This window comes from Antechinus flavipes, chromosome 2, assembly GCF_016432865.1.
Source record: "Antechinus flavipes isolate AdamAnt ecotype Samford, QLD, Australia chromosome 2, AdamAnt_v2, whole genome shotgun sequence".
Classification (NCBI taxonomy): domain Eukaryota; kingdom Metazoa; phylum Chordata; class Mammalia; order Dasyuromorphia; family Dasyuridae; genus Antechinus; species Antechinus flavipes.
The window spans coordinates 378,045,589-378,063,099 of record NC_067399.1 but is presented as its reverse complement, the minus strand read 5'-3'; the positions used below and the strand labels follow the sequence as shown (position 1 = coordinate 378,063,099).

Here is a 17,511-nt window from a genome sequence, read left to right as displayed (position 1 = left end):
CTGAGACAGGATTTAAACTCAGGTTCTCCTGACTTCAGGTCAGTGCTCTAATCCACTGTGACAGCTAAGTGTCTACACTTCTTTATTTTTTTTTTAATTTTTTTAATTTTGAAATTTCTTTACAATATTATCCCTTGCACTCACTTCTGTTCCAACTTTATCCGTCCCTCTCTCTACCCCTTCCCCCAGATGGCAAGCAATCCTATACATGTTGAATATGTCACAGTATATCCTAGATACAATATATGTGTGCAGAACCAAACAGTTCTCTTGTTGCACAGGAAGAATTGGATTCAGAAGGTAGAAATAACCCGGGAAGAAAAACAAAAATGCAAGCAGTTTATATTCATTTCCCAGTGTTCTTTCTTTGGGTGTAGCTGTTTCTGTCCATCATTGAACAATTGAAACTGAGTTAGATCTTCTCTTCATTGAAGAGATCCACTTCCATCAGAATACATCCTCAAACAGTATCGTTGTTGAGGTATATAATGATCTCCTGGTTCTGCTCATTTCACTCAGCATCAGTTCATGTAAGTCTCTCCCGTCTTCTCTGTATTCATCCTGCTGGTCATTTCTTACAGAACAATAATATTCCATAACATTCATATACCACAATTTACCCAGCCATTCTCCAATTGATGGGCATCCATTCAACTTCCAGTTTCTAGCCACTACAAACAGAGCTGCCACAAACATTTTGGCACATACAGGTCCCTTTCCTTTCTTTAATATCTCTTTGGGATATAAACCCAGTAGTAGCACTGCTGGATCAAAGGGTATGCACAGTTTGATAACTTTCTGGGCATAATTCCAGATTGCTCTCCAGAATGGTTGGATTTGTTCACAATTCCACCAACAATGCATCAGTGTCACAGTTTTCCTGCATCCCCTCCAACATTTGTCATTATCCTGTCATCTTAGCCAATCTGGCAGGTGTGTAGTGGTATCTCAGAGTTGTCTTAATTTGCATTTCTCTGATCAGTAGTGATTTGGAACACTCTTTCATATGAGTGGAAATAGTTTCAATTTCATCATCTGAAAATTGTCTGTTCATATCCTTTGACCATTTATCAATTGGAGAATGGTTTGATTTCTTATAAATTAGAGTCAATTCTCTATATATTTTGGAAATGAGGCCTTTATCAGAACCTTTAACTGTGAAAATGTTTTCCCAGTTTGTTGATTCCCTTCTAATCTTGTCTGCATTAGTTTTGTTTGTACAAAGGCTTTTTAATTTGATATAATCAAAATTTTCTATTTTGTGATCAATAATGATCTCTAGTTCATCTTTGGTCACAAATTTCTTCCTCCTCCACATTACACTCCTTTATTTTTGTATACGTTGTTCCTTTCATATATTCAAAGTTAATGTATGTTTTCCTATTTCTACTTTGTTCTCATTAACTACTTGTTTCTCCCATTTTTATTTACATTTGGCATTCTTAAGTAAATCAAATATAAAAATATTAACACGTTTAAAAACCATTTAATGATCTAAGGACTGAAAGAGAAGTATGGAGGCAGGTAGATATTATTTTAGTCATTTAAGAACGAGATGATAAGGGTTTAAACCAGGGTAGTGGAAATCAGAATGAAAAGGAATAAATGCAAAAGATATTACAGGATTTGGCTTGGTAGCTGATAAAAATGCATCATAGTGCAATCAATAATACACTGGATTCATATGGGGCCTGGATTCTACTTCTCCCTCTGCACTAAATAGCTGTGTGAACCTTAGGCGAGTCATTTAATATCTCTAGGTCTTAATATCCATGTTTGTAAAAGGTCAAGCTGGACCAAATTCTCTTTGACATCCCTTCCAAATCTAAAAATCAATGTTCTTTAAAGATACTTATTTTACAGAGGTCAAAAGAAAAAACGCTGTGAGTTGGAAATCAGTGCCTGCAATGCTCCATTCTTCACTTAGCCAGGAAAGTAGACACTTCACTCATTGCCCAAGCATAAGTGTATCTAACTGTATAAAGATCAAATGGAAAGTGCACAGTATTAGGGGAAAGGTTTAGCTATTAGCTACTTTTGTGACATGAGGCAGATTTCTCCACCTTAGGCCTGAGTTTACTTCTCTATAAAAATCAGAAAATGTAGGGAGTTGAAGAAGTGATTCTTAGAGTTCTTCAATATTCTAAAATAGAAGTTCTAATTTTTCTTTTTTTTGCATCATGGACCCCTCTTAGAAGCCTAATGAAGCCTTATGCACCCCTTCTCAAACTAATATTTGTTTGTTTTTTTTAATGAATAAAGTAAAATATACAGTTACTAAAGAAATTAATTATATTGAATAAAAATGCAATTATTCCCTCATTCAAGTTCATAGATCCCTGAATTTCATCCATGGACTCCAGGTTAAGGATCTTTGCTCTAAAAATCTCTCCAATTTACTAATTCAATTCTCAGTTGGATCATTATCCAAATCTGATATGAGCTTTGATAGGTGAATTAGGATTAGGGATAAAATCACTACATACCCATCCCCAGGAAAACAAGGCTCTCAACACAGGATGGTAACAGGGATTCCATTATCACCAAAATAATGAAAGAAAATCAATGATTTCTACTTACTAGAAACCTAGAGAAGAAAATGGCTTGGAAATCAATTCACTGACTGCTCTAGTTGGAGTTGCTGACCAGACTTCTGGAAGAGGAGGAATACAATAGTATCAAATTTTGGCTTCTGTTCTTCCATCCACAGAATTCTGCTAATACACTCTATAGCAACTTGTTGTTATGGCTGGAGATGAGTCAAGTTTTAGACCTGGGTGTGACACTAATTTATAGTAGGATTTCAGGAAAGCCGATCCTGATGCTCACTTTTCTCTTCTCTAAAAGGAATGGTTTGAGTTTTCTATGGATTTTCTGTTTAATCCTTCCAACTGCTAACATTCTGGGTACTGAAAAAATTCTACCAATGACGTTCCAACTCAACTTTCTAAAATCTTATGACTGTCAGGTTTCTTCTAGCTCTGACACTAATAGAAGTGGTGCAATGGATAGATTGAGCCTAGAATCAGGGAGAACTAAATTCAAATCAGGCTTAGACCCTTATTAGTTATATGATCCCGAGGCTCTTTCTACCTCAATTTCCACCACTAAAATGGGTATAACAACAGCACCTATCTGCCAGGGTTGTTATGAAAATAAATGAGATACCATTTGTAAAGCTCTCAGCACAGAATCTGATAGATAGTAGTAACAGCCTTTCTTCCATTCCATTCCATGGGTCTATGACATGCAATATCACTAACAAATTTGTTATTTTAAGTTAGGGAATCAAAATCATATAAAGTAATTTCAGGTTTGAGCTTCACTCATCCAAGAATGCCTCACATAGGCTAGTGATAACTACTGTCCATTTAATTTGAGGCTAAATGGAAATAAATCTTAGTTCTTTTTCTGAACTATCTCACACTTTGTAGTTACAAAACACTTTACAATCCAATTACTTCATTAGATTCTTCATAATCACTGTGAGGTAAACAATGTTTTTTTGTTTTGTTTTTTTTTTTTGGAAGGGGAAATTGAGGCTCAGGAAAATAAAAATTACAATATTTTATTACAATAAAATACTACAATATTTATTACAATAAAAATTATAACTCATGGTAGAGTTAACCCTAGGAATCAGAAGACTTGGACTATTTCCACACAATTTGACCTTCAAATTGCATATAAAAGACATATTTCAGAAGCTATCTCCTACCCAAGTCAAAAGATTAAAAGGGCCTGCTCCCTATGATTCTAAACTATCTTCCTGATACAGACAAAATAATACCAGATAAAAAGAAAGTAGGGGAAGACAGTAGAGAAGAGCCCTATCTCTCTTCTAGCTGAATGAGCCAAAGTGATTCCACAGCCCAGAAAACAAGAAGCCTTTTTTTTTTTTTTTTTTTTTTTTTCTTTTTTTTTCAGTTTTTTCCCATAATATACCACATTAACACACTACAGGGCAAATCACATAACCTCACATTCAGCAGTGCACAAGCTTTTTAAACTCAGTGGAACAGGATTAGGAGCTCTGCAAATCCAAGGGAAAGATCAAAGTGACATGGGCTATTTGAGTTCAACCCCCTCCCTGCTTCACAGGCTGCAAGGGAGTGGGAGGGCAAAATGAGAGGTTGAAAAATGAGGCAGGACTAAAAGAACAGTGTGTCCTAAATATCTTCAAACTACAGGTAAATAAAAGTCTCTCCTATCTTAACATCATTATTAGAAGGGTTTAATAGCCACAGAGATAGCGTTGTATACAATCATCATACCCAGAAGAAACACTTCACCTAAAAATATTCCCAAAGGGGAATGAAATCCCAAATGAGCATTAAAGATTTTTCTTTTCCTAAAGTAAAATAGGAACCCACAAATGAAACACAGAAGAAAGAAAGAAGCCTAATACAGCAAAGGAGCTAATGATAAGAAAAACTGTAAAAGTGGATTATACAGCATGAAACAATAAGATATAATGGAAAAGGAACCTAAAGTCAGGAGACCAGGGTTCTAGTATATAATTCTAGTATGTAACCTCTCTGGGTTTCATTTTCCTTATTTAAAAATATATATATAATTTTCTGATTCTAAGTTCTCTTCCTTTTTAAGGCTTTAAAATTCTATAGCTCCTAAAAAAAACAAAGTAGCGTGTAATTGCAATAATCAAGTTTGGTACAAGAGAAAAGTTGAGAAAATGCCCCTCTCTGAATAGAAAAAAAAAAAAATCTCAGTAGCACATTTCTCTGATAAAGATGACATGCAGCATGTTTAACATATATGGGATTACTTGCCTATGGGGGAGGGAATGGTGGGAAGGGAGGGAAAAAAAATTGGAACACAAGGTTTTGCAAGGGTAAATCTTGAAAATTATCTATGCATCTGTTTTGAAAATAAAAAGCTTTAATAAAAAAAAAAAAAAGGGGGGGGGGGAGTGACATCCAGCATGCAAAATGGATTAACTCAATTATATAAAGAATGATAGCCATTTTCAAGAGATAAATGACCAAAGAATATGAACAGACATTTCTAAGGGAAAGAAATTCAAGAGATCAACATCCCTATGAAGAAATGTTCCAAATAACTAATAATGAGAGAAGTTAATATTAAAATCTGAGGTTCCAATTGATGCTTAGATTAGCAGAAATAGATGGCCATTGTTGTAGGAGCAGCAAGAAAAACACATACTCTCAGTGGAGCCATTCTCTTGGTCCAGCCATTCTACAAAGCAATTTGGAATTATGGCCAAAATATCATTTAACTGTGCAAATCCTTATAACCCAAAGAGAACAAAGAAAGAGAAATCTACATACAAAAATATCAAAGAACTGGAAACTAAGGCAGGGGAGGGAAGAAGAGGCATCAGTTGGAGAATGGCTGAACCACTTATTGTTACATGAATATAAAGAACTACTGATGTGCTGTAGGAAATAATAAAAAGGGACAGATTCTGAGCCAGAAAGTCTTGTATGAATTGATAGAGAGTAAAATAAGCAGATCTTGGAAAATAATTTATATAATATCAACATTTTAAAGAAAAATCATTTTTAAAGAATTTAAGAAGTCCAGTCAATGCAATGACCAGTGACGATTCTAGAAGAACAATGATGAAACATGCTAGCCCACCTTTTAATAGTGCAGTGATGGATGAGACATAAATTCTGATATGTGATCAAGGTAGGGATTTGTTTACTTAAATATGTATATTTGATACAGAGTTTTGTTTTTCTTTCAATTGGGTGAGGGTGAGGCAGGGGAGGGACTAGTGATAAAGTTACTAAAATGAAGGGAGTAGAAGAAAAGAAAAGAAAAATGGGTCATTTGGAACATTGGAAAAAAATGCAAAGAAGAGAATAGAGAGATCAGCAGAAAACAATCAGAGCAACTTTGAAAAGTCAAATGTGTTGTGTTTTTGGAAGAAGAAAGTCATCCATGGCACAAATTTATGGCTGCAAATGTAATTTTCCTTTTCTGTTTTCTTCTTTATATGGAAATGCTCATCTTATTAATGTTTAAATTCAGATTTTAAAAATCATTTAAATGTACTTCCTTTCATTCTTTGCAGACTATGGCTATGGTATATAACATATGCTCTCAGATTTGACAGATATATTAATTGGTTTTGCTGAACTGTTTTTTTCCCTTTGATTTATTTCTTATAAGGGATGACTCAATGAGAAGAGAAGGAAAGGCTATACTCCAACATGAAAGTGATATAAAACCAGAAAAACACATATAAATAAAAATAATTATTTAGTTCCATGCATTTTTAATCCAGCAAATTTCTGATATGTCATTATTTACTCTAGTTACAAAACAGAATGAAAATTCCCTGATCCCAGGTGGGGGAGAAAAAGGCTGCACTTTATCTAAAACTAAGCAGAAGGCACTGAGGAAACCATGCCCTTATAAACAAAACAAATAGCAGCTTGGAGAGACCTTAGTTATGTGCTTACCATTAAAAAAATCTAGTAATAGAATTTCTACAGCAGCACTTGTCTGACATGGCAAGAAACAACACTCTAAAAAACAAAATAAAAGATGCCTAAATGAAACACTGCTGTTATTAGGAAATATAGATGATATAAAAGCAAAATAAAAATGTCTTGGATTAAAAAAACAAATGCACCACTTTTAAGTGTATCCAGAATGCTACTAGGTCCCTCACCGTATACTCCTCATCTCCCGTTCCAAGTCTAGAACAGAGCCCTGGATCTTATGTGATGGTCTGATTCCCTGGTCAAGCTTCTAAATGCTAAGGCTAGATCAATATAACTAGGGGCTGGACCTCAGACAATTAACTCATTTAACCTCTCACCTGATCCCCAAGCAAAGAATTAATGACAGATAAGGCAGAGATAAATAGACTCATCCCAAAGCCTTCCATTGAAATCTGGGCTTCCCACAACTGTAGTCTGTAATGTTTTATGTGGTAGAAAGCGCTCTACATTGGAGCCAGGAGACAAGCTTGGGTTCATATTTGAGCTCTCACACTACGATGTGACCATGGGGAAATCATTTCACTTCACTGAATCGAAAATCCCTCACCTATGAAATAGAAATGACAATCCCTACTCCACCAAACTTTATGAACGTGTTGTGATTAAAATGATGGAAATGACATATATGTGTTCAGTCATGTCTTAACTGGTGAACGTACCACTAACATCCAGTTCTATAAAATTTCTGTAATATGTGTCCTTTTCATCTTTTTTTTTTTTAATGATTACTTTATAATGACAACATTATTCCTTGCACTCGTTTCTTTTCCGATTTTTTTCCCCCTCCCTCCCTCCACCCCCTCCCCTAGATGGCAAGCAGTCCTTTATATGTTGGATATGTTGCAGTATATCCTAGATACAATATATGTTTGCAGAACCAAACAGTTCTCTTGTTGCATAGGGAGAATTGGATTCAGAAGGTATAAATAACCCGGGAAGAAAAACTAAAATGCAGATAGTTCACATTTGTTTCCCAGTGTTCGTTCTTTGGGTGTAGCTGCTTATGTCCGTTATTTATCAATTGAAACTCATCTTTTAAAAAAAATGTTTTTGTGGCATATGTTCAATAAATAATTGTATGACTGAGTCGGAGTATATGTAGTTTAGTGAAGGCAGGAGTAACAAAAGTGACTTTTTACTTCCAAAGTGCTTTTCAAAATAGCTGGATTAATTCACAGCTCTACCAATAGTGTATTAGTGTATCTGTTTTGTAAATCTGAAAATGCTATAGGAAATGGAAACAATGATAAATACTACAACCTATTAAAAGGCTGTCCTACAATAGGAGTGCTGAATTCAGAAGATTGAATTACAGCCATAAAACCTAAGGTCAAATGCTAACTCTGCCATTTATTGTAACCAATGCAATTTTGGGCAAATCATACTTTATTTCTCTTCACTTGTAAAATGAGGGGGTTGAACTAATAGACTTCTAATAGAAGTCCCTTTTAACTCTTGATCAATAATCCCTTATCTGGATCTGTGTTTTATCCCTATTTTTTTTTTTTAATCATATTGGTTTCTCTCTCCCTCCTTTGGCAATTAAGGTCTTAAGAGATTATGTTTCTCCATCTTTGTATTTCTAGTGTCAAAAGGGCAATGTTTGGCTAATAAATAGGAACTGAATTTTAATAAAAAAGCTGAGTTCTAAGTGATGTCTGAAAGAGGGTAGGTAGGAAAGAGTAATAGAAATCTTAGCTGTCCAACCTTTATCAAAAAAACTAACCCTATTCTGAATGGCCAGGTTGAGGATTACAGTGACCGGAACTACCTTTACAAAGGATGCATTTCCAAAAGAAGAGCTCATTAGGAAAGAGAAAATGCTGGCGTTCGAGATCTGTGATAGAAAAGGGCAGCTTTACCAGCTGCCACAGACAATAATGCTCTTGTGACTGGGAAGGGTGAGCCTGTGTTCCTTGTGAAGCTGTTAATTCAGAAGACAAGAGTTAACCTCCTTATATTACAACCCTAGAGTCAACAAAAAGACAGATTTGAGTAGACAATTAGACCTTCTTTTTCCCCTGACAGTAGACTGTCTATTTTTAGAAATGGGTCAACTTCCTCTCAGTGGCTGTGTTAACATGAGTATGTCTGTCAGCCCTGCCTACTTATATCTGGCTATTTTGCACCCAAGGATCTCCTCTCCATATGCCTCTTTGTGACAAATGCTCCACAAAATACAATCAGAAGAATATGGATGAAAATGGAAATGGTGATGAGAATGGGGGAGATTGAGCAGATAGGAGAATGCTGAGTGAAAATGGTAAAAGTACATTAACTCACAGACATTAAAAAGTCAATCTAACTTCATCAAGATATTACTCCTAAGTTGCTCACATTGTCACAGGTCAATGATGGGCCAATCTAAAAAAGGCAGATTTCTTTCATTATTCATTTTCAGCACAATACCTCATGTGGCTTAGCACTTTTATTATAAAGGAGACAGTACAATTCACTGGAAAGATTTAGGAGCCAAGAGACCTGAACCTTAGTCTTAGCTTTTCAGTAACCCATTATGTGAAGGGGACCTAAAGGGATCATCTAATCCATCTCTGTCTCATTTTACAAAAACAGAAAACTGAGACCAAAGTCAGGGAGTGACTTAGCCAAGTTCACAAAGTAAATCCATTAGCAAAGGCATGAGTATGCCAGTGTCCCCGACCAGGTTTCTTTCCGCTTCAGCTTGCCAGTCCTAATATAATGGCTCAGAATAAATAGGTTTGTAAGACAAAGTATTATAAGTATTACTTTCCTCGATTTTATAGTTGAGGTAGCTCCAGCTCCAATGAAATGATTTCCCCAGAGTAACAAGGCCAGAAGAATAAAAGCCAAGATTTGAACTGGTCTCCAAGTAGCTCCCCAGTGCAGTGAGCTGCCTCTACTAATAGCATCGGTTGTATGTGATAATGGTCCTTCAAAAGAGTCAAACCACTAACTCGTCTTCACTCTGATTATTTTTGACAGAGCTAAGTGGGCATTTCCACCAAAAGCTATAAAATACCACTATTTATCCAGAGAATAAAGTTTGTCAACAATGGTTTCCAGTAACAAAGGTCTTTCCAGAGAGAAGGGTATCAGACTCCTACTTACAGACAATACAACACTTTGTCAGTATGGCTGGGAAATGATTATTGCTCTAGTAGCTCAGATCAGGAATCCAGATACAGGAAAATGAGGATGGTAAAAGTGCAGGATACTGTCACTAGTAAATCCCATAAAAGTCATCAATTCCCTTACAAGTCTTGTGAAGCTGTAGGGTCTTAAATCACAAGAAGAAGGGACTACAGGAAAGACAAAAACACAATCAACAATGCTTTTCAGATATGTGATTTATGTGAGACAGCAATAACTACAAAAAAGGAAACTATTTGCATGCTCAGTCTTAATTTTCATTCTCAGAAATGTAGCATTGGAGAGGATCTCAGACTCATATAACTTATGGCTATTAGATGATTCCTAGAAGATGGAAATAATATGCCTACAACAAAAGCTTTCTCTTAAAATGATTGACATCTGAAAGTGCCATCTGCATCCAAAGAGAGAACTATGGAGGCTGAATGTAGATCAAAGCATAGTATTTTTGCCTTTTTGTTGTTGTTTGCTTGGTTTTTTCCCTTTTGATCTGATTTTTCTTGCAGAGCATGATGAATATGGAAATATGTTTAGAAGAACTGCACAGGTTTAACCTAAATCTGATTGTTTGCTCCTGGAGGCAGTAAGAAGGGAAAGAGGGAGAGAAGAAGAAAATTTGGAACCCAAGGTTTTGCAAAGGTGAATGTTGAAAACTATCTTTGCATGTACTTGGAAAAATAAAATTATACTTAAAAAAAGACAATGTGGTACAATAAAAAAAAATTAGTGTACATCCAACCTCAATGATCCAAAAAGGTTTAACCTCAGACATATAACATTAAACTGGAGAAAACCTTAAATTTATAAAAGTAAATAATATTAGAATTGGAGATCACACTTCCAATCCAACAACCTAATTTTTACAAAAGGATAAATGAAAACCCTCAAAATGAAATAACTTATGGTTACAGAGTGAGTTCAAATAATTTACCTTTGTTTCAATTTCCTAAAAATCAATAGAAGAAATTTACAATACTTAAAATAATCCAGATGTTGGAGTAAATAGACAATTCGGTTGTACTTCATTTAATTGCATAGTGTGGCACTTTAATTGTTTTCTAATTGTTTCTTGTGTTATCCATCTTGTCTCTCCAGGGACTGGAACCATTTCTTACACTTTCATAATTTCAATAGAACCCTGACCAGTATTCAAAATGCAGATGTTTAATAAATACCTTCACAAGGATTAAAGTAAATATGGATAACAGTGGGATACTATTGCCCCATGTAGCTAGTTAAGAGTCACTGAAGTCTTAGAAAGAACTTTAAGGTACAAAAAGATTCTATGTAGAGTTAGCTATTATTTTAAAACAAAAGCCTATGAAGATCCTTTTGTTCCACTTTTGAGAAGCAAAACCTAATATGGATGGAATTGGTTTTCAGATTATTTTATATTTGTTTTTGTTTGTGCTTAGTGGGGAAAGGAAGATGAAAGGATAAGGGAATAAAAAATATTCAATACTTGAAAATAAACTTTTAAAAAATATCACCAAATCGTTTCTATGCCAATAAAGTTCTTTCTTATTTATTTTAACTCTGAGTTTTTAAAAGCTAGATTGTGAGGCCCTTTTAAAAATCCAAAGTGCTGCCACATAATAAAACCTCAATAAATACTTGTAGATTCATTAATTTGTTCAATCTCAGTTCATAATAAGTGTCCAGAAGTTGCATTATTGTATAAGAAATAGTGTTAACAAACCTTTCCTACTCAGATTCTGTTGAGGGCAACCCAACACCTCATATGCCCCAAAGCATCCAAAGTAGTAGTACACCAGACCTGTTAATGTTGGTGATATATTCATTTAGAAATTACTGTAGTACCTGTAATGAGATAATGATCCAAACCTAATTTTAGTTGGAGTGCTTTCTAGTTTCCCCAACATTTTTTCATTAGATAATGAATCCTTACTTTAGTATTTCAGGTGTTTAGGTTTACTGAACACTATACTACTAAGTTCATTTGCTTCTGAACTTGATATCTAATCTACTGTTTTATTTTTAACCAGCATTATATAATTTTGCTAACTACTACTTTGTGCAGTATAGTTTGAAGTCTGATACTGTGAGGTCTTTAGATACATCTCTTGCTTTATATAAACTAACCAAATCATTGATATTTCCTCTGTTAAGTTAATCATTTCTTAGAATTATATCATATAATTCAGTATAATGTAAACCTAAATCTGCTGATCCAAATAGATTGAGCTCCATGGAGGAATCAAAATGTTACAAGTGGTAGGAGCCTTAGAAATTATATAGTTCAATTCCTCCTTTTAAAGAAGAGGAAAGCACAAGAAGAGGGAAGGACATTTACTTGCTATGTAGCCATAAGCATGTCATTTAACCTCCCAATATTACCAGGTAACTCTTTAAGACCTCTAGGAGTCTAAATCCTTGGCAGAGTGAATAGGGCCAGTGAATATAGTGCTGGGCTTGGAGTCAAGAAGATATGATCAAATTTGGTCTTAGATATATACTAGGATAAGTCACTAAACTGTCTCAGTTTTCTTGCCTGTCAATGAAGATAACAATAGTGCTTATGGTGGTGGTGATAACAGTATTACCCAAACAGGGAATTTTGTCACTGGGGTTTCCCTTTATCAATTAAATGGTCTGAACAACAACAACAAAAATTAAACCACATATCTATTTTTGATACTTAATTTATCCAACATCATTGGAGAAATGGTCTGTTACATATATAGCATTTCCCTGATAATTGGATTAATCATTTAAGTATCCCAAATTGTATTTTCAGCATTTTTTAAAAAAGAAAATGACTGTAAATTTTATCATGTCCTTCCTTCAGCCTTCTTATACTGTAAAATCTGAATAGAATTAAGCCTTTTCTTAATAATTCAGGAAGGTGAGAATTGAGTCAGATTGTAAAGAGATACAATGTTGAACAAAAAAGTTGTATTTTACTTTAGAACCAAGAGGGAACCACTAGAACATTTAGAGTAGAAGAGGGACATGGTCAAACATATATATGGATGTGTGTGTGTGTGTGTGTGTGTGTTCTTATTGAAGAGTAAAAGTAATTATTATTAAAGAGCTAAGCAAGAGCTTAGCAGGCAAAGATGCAGATCAGAAGAAGCCATTGTAAGGAAAAAGAATTGATCAAATAAAGGTAGGAAGCCAGAATCTGTTTATGTCCAATATGTAAGTAGAGTACAGGAATCCTGAAGGAAAGTAGTGGAGGTAAGGCTGGAAAAGTTGACTGAGATCAGATGATAAAAGGCATTGAATATCAGCCCAAAGGATTTATTTAGTAGACATTGGGGGACTATCAAGGGTTTAGGTCAATGAACTAATGTATCAGATCATCACTGATTATGTTTACAAAAAGAAAAAAAAAAAAAAGCCTTATCTAACCATGGCCATCAATCTTTGCTGACCTTTGTTCACTAGACTAGGTTATGTTTAGAAGTGTAACATGTAGTAGCTTAGATCTTGGCTTTCTTTCTATGCTCAAACACAAAATAAAGGGTTCATTCAGAGTGGTTTTCTTTTTAAACAAAAGTAGCAGAGGAACAAAGACCTTTATCTTTATCCATTACCTTCCTCTCTGTTGAACCAACACAAATAGGGTTTGTCCTGTTCTCTTTTTCCCTTCTCAAAGTTTTAATAAAGTTTCAATTAGTAAGTAATCCCATCTGAGCAATGGTAAAGTTTCTCCAATTTAATAGATGATGGATACAAAATCATGACTTCAAAGAACAAAAGTAATTGGGTCATAGATGTAGCATAAGAAGGAACATCTCCAGGTCTTCCAGACCAACTCTCTCAAAAACGTTATCAGATCTGAGGATCTGAACACAGAGATCACCACAAAAATAAGTGGCCATTTTTTTGAGTCGTTAACCTAATTTACTGGATTTTTTTTTAACTCTTCCGTCTGAATTTGGTATTCTGATACCATCACTGAGATCCATCTAGTTAAGCTAATAGAACACAAGAGCAGTTCATGACAGTAGAGACTTGGGCTTTGCTGCCCATTCTGTCCCTGACTGTATGCTCTTGGAAGGGTTGCTTTCTCTATGGGCTCCTGATAAATGAAGTGCTTGGGATAAATATTCTTTAATGTTTCTATTAGTTGCAACATTCTATGCCTGTCTAGTCTCAAAACTGATTCAAATCAAATTTCCTTCTGTCAATGCAAAAATGCCAGAGAAAAAGGTACATGTGCCTATTTATTCAAAGGATTTTCTCCATTTTTTATGGATACTGATGCCATCTCCAAACTGAAATGATTTAAATTTTTTTCCTACAAGAATCAGTCAGATATTCTACAGATGTATGCATATCATTAGCTCGGGACTTGTGGGTTTGTTTTTCCTAGCAGACAAACATCTATTCAGATTCACAGTTAAGAGCATCACAATGTATAAGTTAAACAGTAAACAGAACCCCCGAGGAAGTAAAATCCAGTTTGTTTAGAGGTGCTAATAGGTCACCATAATTTTCTTGACCCAGTCTAACAAAAAGACTAAAGAGAAAGGGTTATATGGTTTGATGAAATTACATGCCCTAGATGGGAATTTAAAGCAGTTCAATTCTCAGGCCCTTGAGCTAGAGAACAAGATGAGTCACCATGCATATCAGAATGAATTCTTAGCTTCACAGAGTTATAGAGCATCAACATTAGAAGAAAATCTGAAATCATTCAGTCCAACACCCACACAAGCCAGTCAAGTGCCCTCAGCACAATGGTGCAGCAGTCTGCTATCATGAAAACTTCTTTCTCTATACTCACTGGATGGTTTTTGTGAAAAAAAAAAAATTTTTTTTTTGGTGACTTTTGTGAAATTTCTGGACCTTCTGGATGTTCTGGATAAATGATGTCAAGTGATTTCCTGGCTTTTGTGCCAAGTGGATTTGGATTCTAAATCTGGCTAACTCACCCTTGTGAAACCATGACCAAATTAGTTATCAAATGGGGATGATGCGACCTGCTGTGCCTCTTTTACTGAATTGTTGTTACTCAGCTAAACTTAATTTCACCCTTCTAGCACTGAGTTCCATACACTACAGGGGCTTAATATATGTATTGATAAAGCAAATAACAGATATGAAAGTGCAATTATATCATGCTATACTACATAGAGATAATACATCATTATTATAAATGAACCCATCCAAAAGATATTCTAACAAGAAAAGTCAGTGAATTAAATTCAAACCCTAAATACTTACTATGTGCATAAGAAGGAATTACAGATCCATTTTGGGAGGTTGGTGACAACTCATTAGTGGGACTGGAGAAAACACAGAGGCTGGAATAAGAAGTAGGCAATTTACCTATCAGTAACATCTTTGGACAATCAAGCACTGATCACTCCTTCAAATGAAACTTGAAGCTGTGTATTTTATAAAGTGTTTTAGAATTTTTGTTTTTGATTGTCCAGTGATGGGAAAGGATAACTAAGACATTAACAGGCAGAAATGCTATCCTGCCAAGTAAATAGCATCCAACTGAAAACAAAAAGGAGTTGAACAATGAAAGATCTCTAGTATGTAACATTTAAACCAAACTTTTTACCAGGCCAAGTAAAAGAATAATAATTCATTTTTCATTTAAGAACTACCATTAAAACTACCTTGCTCTCTTGATCAAGATCTAGATGTGATATCGAGTCATTTCTCTTGCTTCTGCCTCAGTCAAAAGAAGGTATTGTATTTAAAGGTATTAAAGCGCCCTCCCATTTCCAACAAATCAAGATTCCTCAATTTACTATCCTGCCACTCCCTACCCCACCCTACAAACAGGCATTTTACTAGATAATCAGAAATATCAAATCCTGATTTCTAGGCTTAAGCAACTACAGAGAAATTATTTTCATCACAGAGCTACTATCCTAAAATAGAAAATAAAATAATCTTCATTAGTTGTCCAAAATACCATTTAAAGAACACTAGAAAAGTTGAGTTTAATCTTCACCTGCAGGCAAATAGTTTAGAATAGCCACCAGAAGCCGGAACTGAGCAGCCAAAAATGTGGAAGAACGAGGAACTACCATCCCTTCTCTGAAGGGGAGGAGAGAGGAAATTGAGCCATATACAGTCTGGAAAGTAAGAAGCATCGGCTTTTAAAAAGAGGGAACAGGCTGTGACAGGCATTTACTGATCTGAAATCCCAAGGTTTTCTCCAGGAAAAAATTGATCCAAAACTTATTAGCATAGGATGACAATTTTGTTGTTTTCCTTCTCTCATATGATTTCTATGTATAAAAAGTAAAGGCAGTTTAAAAAAGGCAGTTTAAAAAAGAAACTGCCTTCATTTTCCAAGAGACCGTGGGCAACTCAAAAAAATCTCAGAGCTTAACTACAATCTATAATCAATAAAAAATTCCTCTCCAATATCCTTGACAATTGGGTGGATCATTTGAGTTTGAAGAATTTCTGTGACTGAAAACCCATTACACCTCCTAAAATAGTCCACAGCATTCTTCAGAGACACTTACTTGCCAGGAATTTTTTTCCCTTTGTATCAAGTTTCCCGTCAGTTATTTCCACCAAGTGCTCCTACTTTTGTCCCTCAGGGCAAGCAGAACAACCCTAACCTTTCCTACCTTTAGAACATTTGAATAGAGGAACAGTCTTCCCTTTTCATACTGATGCATTCCCCTATGCTTAGGCTGTCACCTATTTAGGCATCTCTTGAATATGCTGTGACAATCACAAATTTCCTCCATTTCTTCATCTGGAAAATGGGGCTATCCCTATTTGATTGCTTGCCCCACAGAAGCAAATGAGATATTTGATGTAAAAACACTTTATACCTAATATTATTGATAACACTCTTTGCCAGAGGGTACTATATGTGTAGATATGCATGTGTGCATACATCTACACAGGCCTATACATGTGTGTATAGAAATATTGACATATATCACAACTGTGAATTGAAACACTCAAGATATTTCTTTATTCTCATGAACCAAAATAGTGTTTATAAAAAAGAATTGGAAATGAACACTTATACTATAATACAGCATAATCCTTGTAAATTGGTAAGCATATTTATTGTTTTATTTCAATCTTAAAACTCCAGTTTTGCTATAATCAAAGCCGTGCTTCCCTCAAAAATAACATGCAAGGTTGTTTTAAATTGTATTGCAGACTAAAGTGGCCTTCAATTTCATGTTAGGATGTCAACAAAGACATGAGGAATTCAGCATCAGCCTAAACTCTGGGCCTTCTTTGCATTTTCTCTAAAAGTAATTTCCTTCCCTGGAGTAAATAATCCCAGAACTGATTAGGCTTTAGGCTCTAGGCTCTAGGCTCTAGGCTCCAGGCCCCAGACCCCAAGCTAAATCCTCTCACAATTACCCCTGGCCTCTCACCCACCCACCATTCTCTAGGGAAGGTGGAAAAATTCTAAACCTGCCTAAAATCCCCAGAACCTTATAACCTTTGTTATAAGGTTGGACCAACCCTCCAGACCTCCCCATCAAATCAATATTTTTCCTTAACTGGCTAGGGTTATCCCCTTATTAAACTTAAAGACAAACATACCCACGCCATTGTCACAAACCCAATCACCCACTTAATGCTGTAAATCTATGCGTGGACCGCCCACACAGTATTCCAGGAAAATATAAACAGTGAGTCAGGACACAGTTTGAACTTCAGGTTAACTCCCTTGAGAGCAATGCAAAATTGAAAAAGGAAACTGACTTCTGGATCAGGGAGAGTAGAGGCAGAGATGGAAGCAGAGAGGAATCAGGGGTTAACTGGTTCTCTTAAAGTAACAGGTGAAACCAGAGAGAGCAGCAATCTCTATCCTCTCCAGGGGTTCAAGCCCTCTACCGACCAGACAACCCAGGGGACTCCAAAGAGAGAACATTACTCCGGGTCTTGAACTATAAAGAACTCAAAA

The 17,511-nt window shown here is 35.4% G+C and overlaps 1 protein-coding gene across 2 annotated transcripts in view; it reads right to left on the bottom strand.

Moving 5' to 3' along the window:
- The window catches only part of CCDC85C (coiled-coil domain containing 85C), a 190,264-nt gene that overhangs the window by 166,076 nt on the left and 6,677 nt on the right, over nt 1-17,511 (bottom strand). The window lies entirely within an intron of this gene.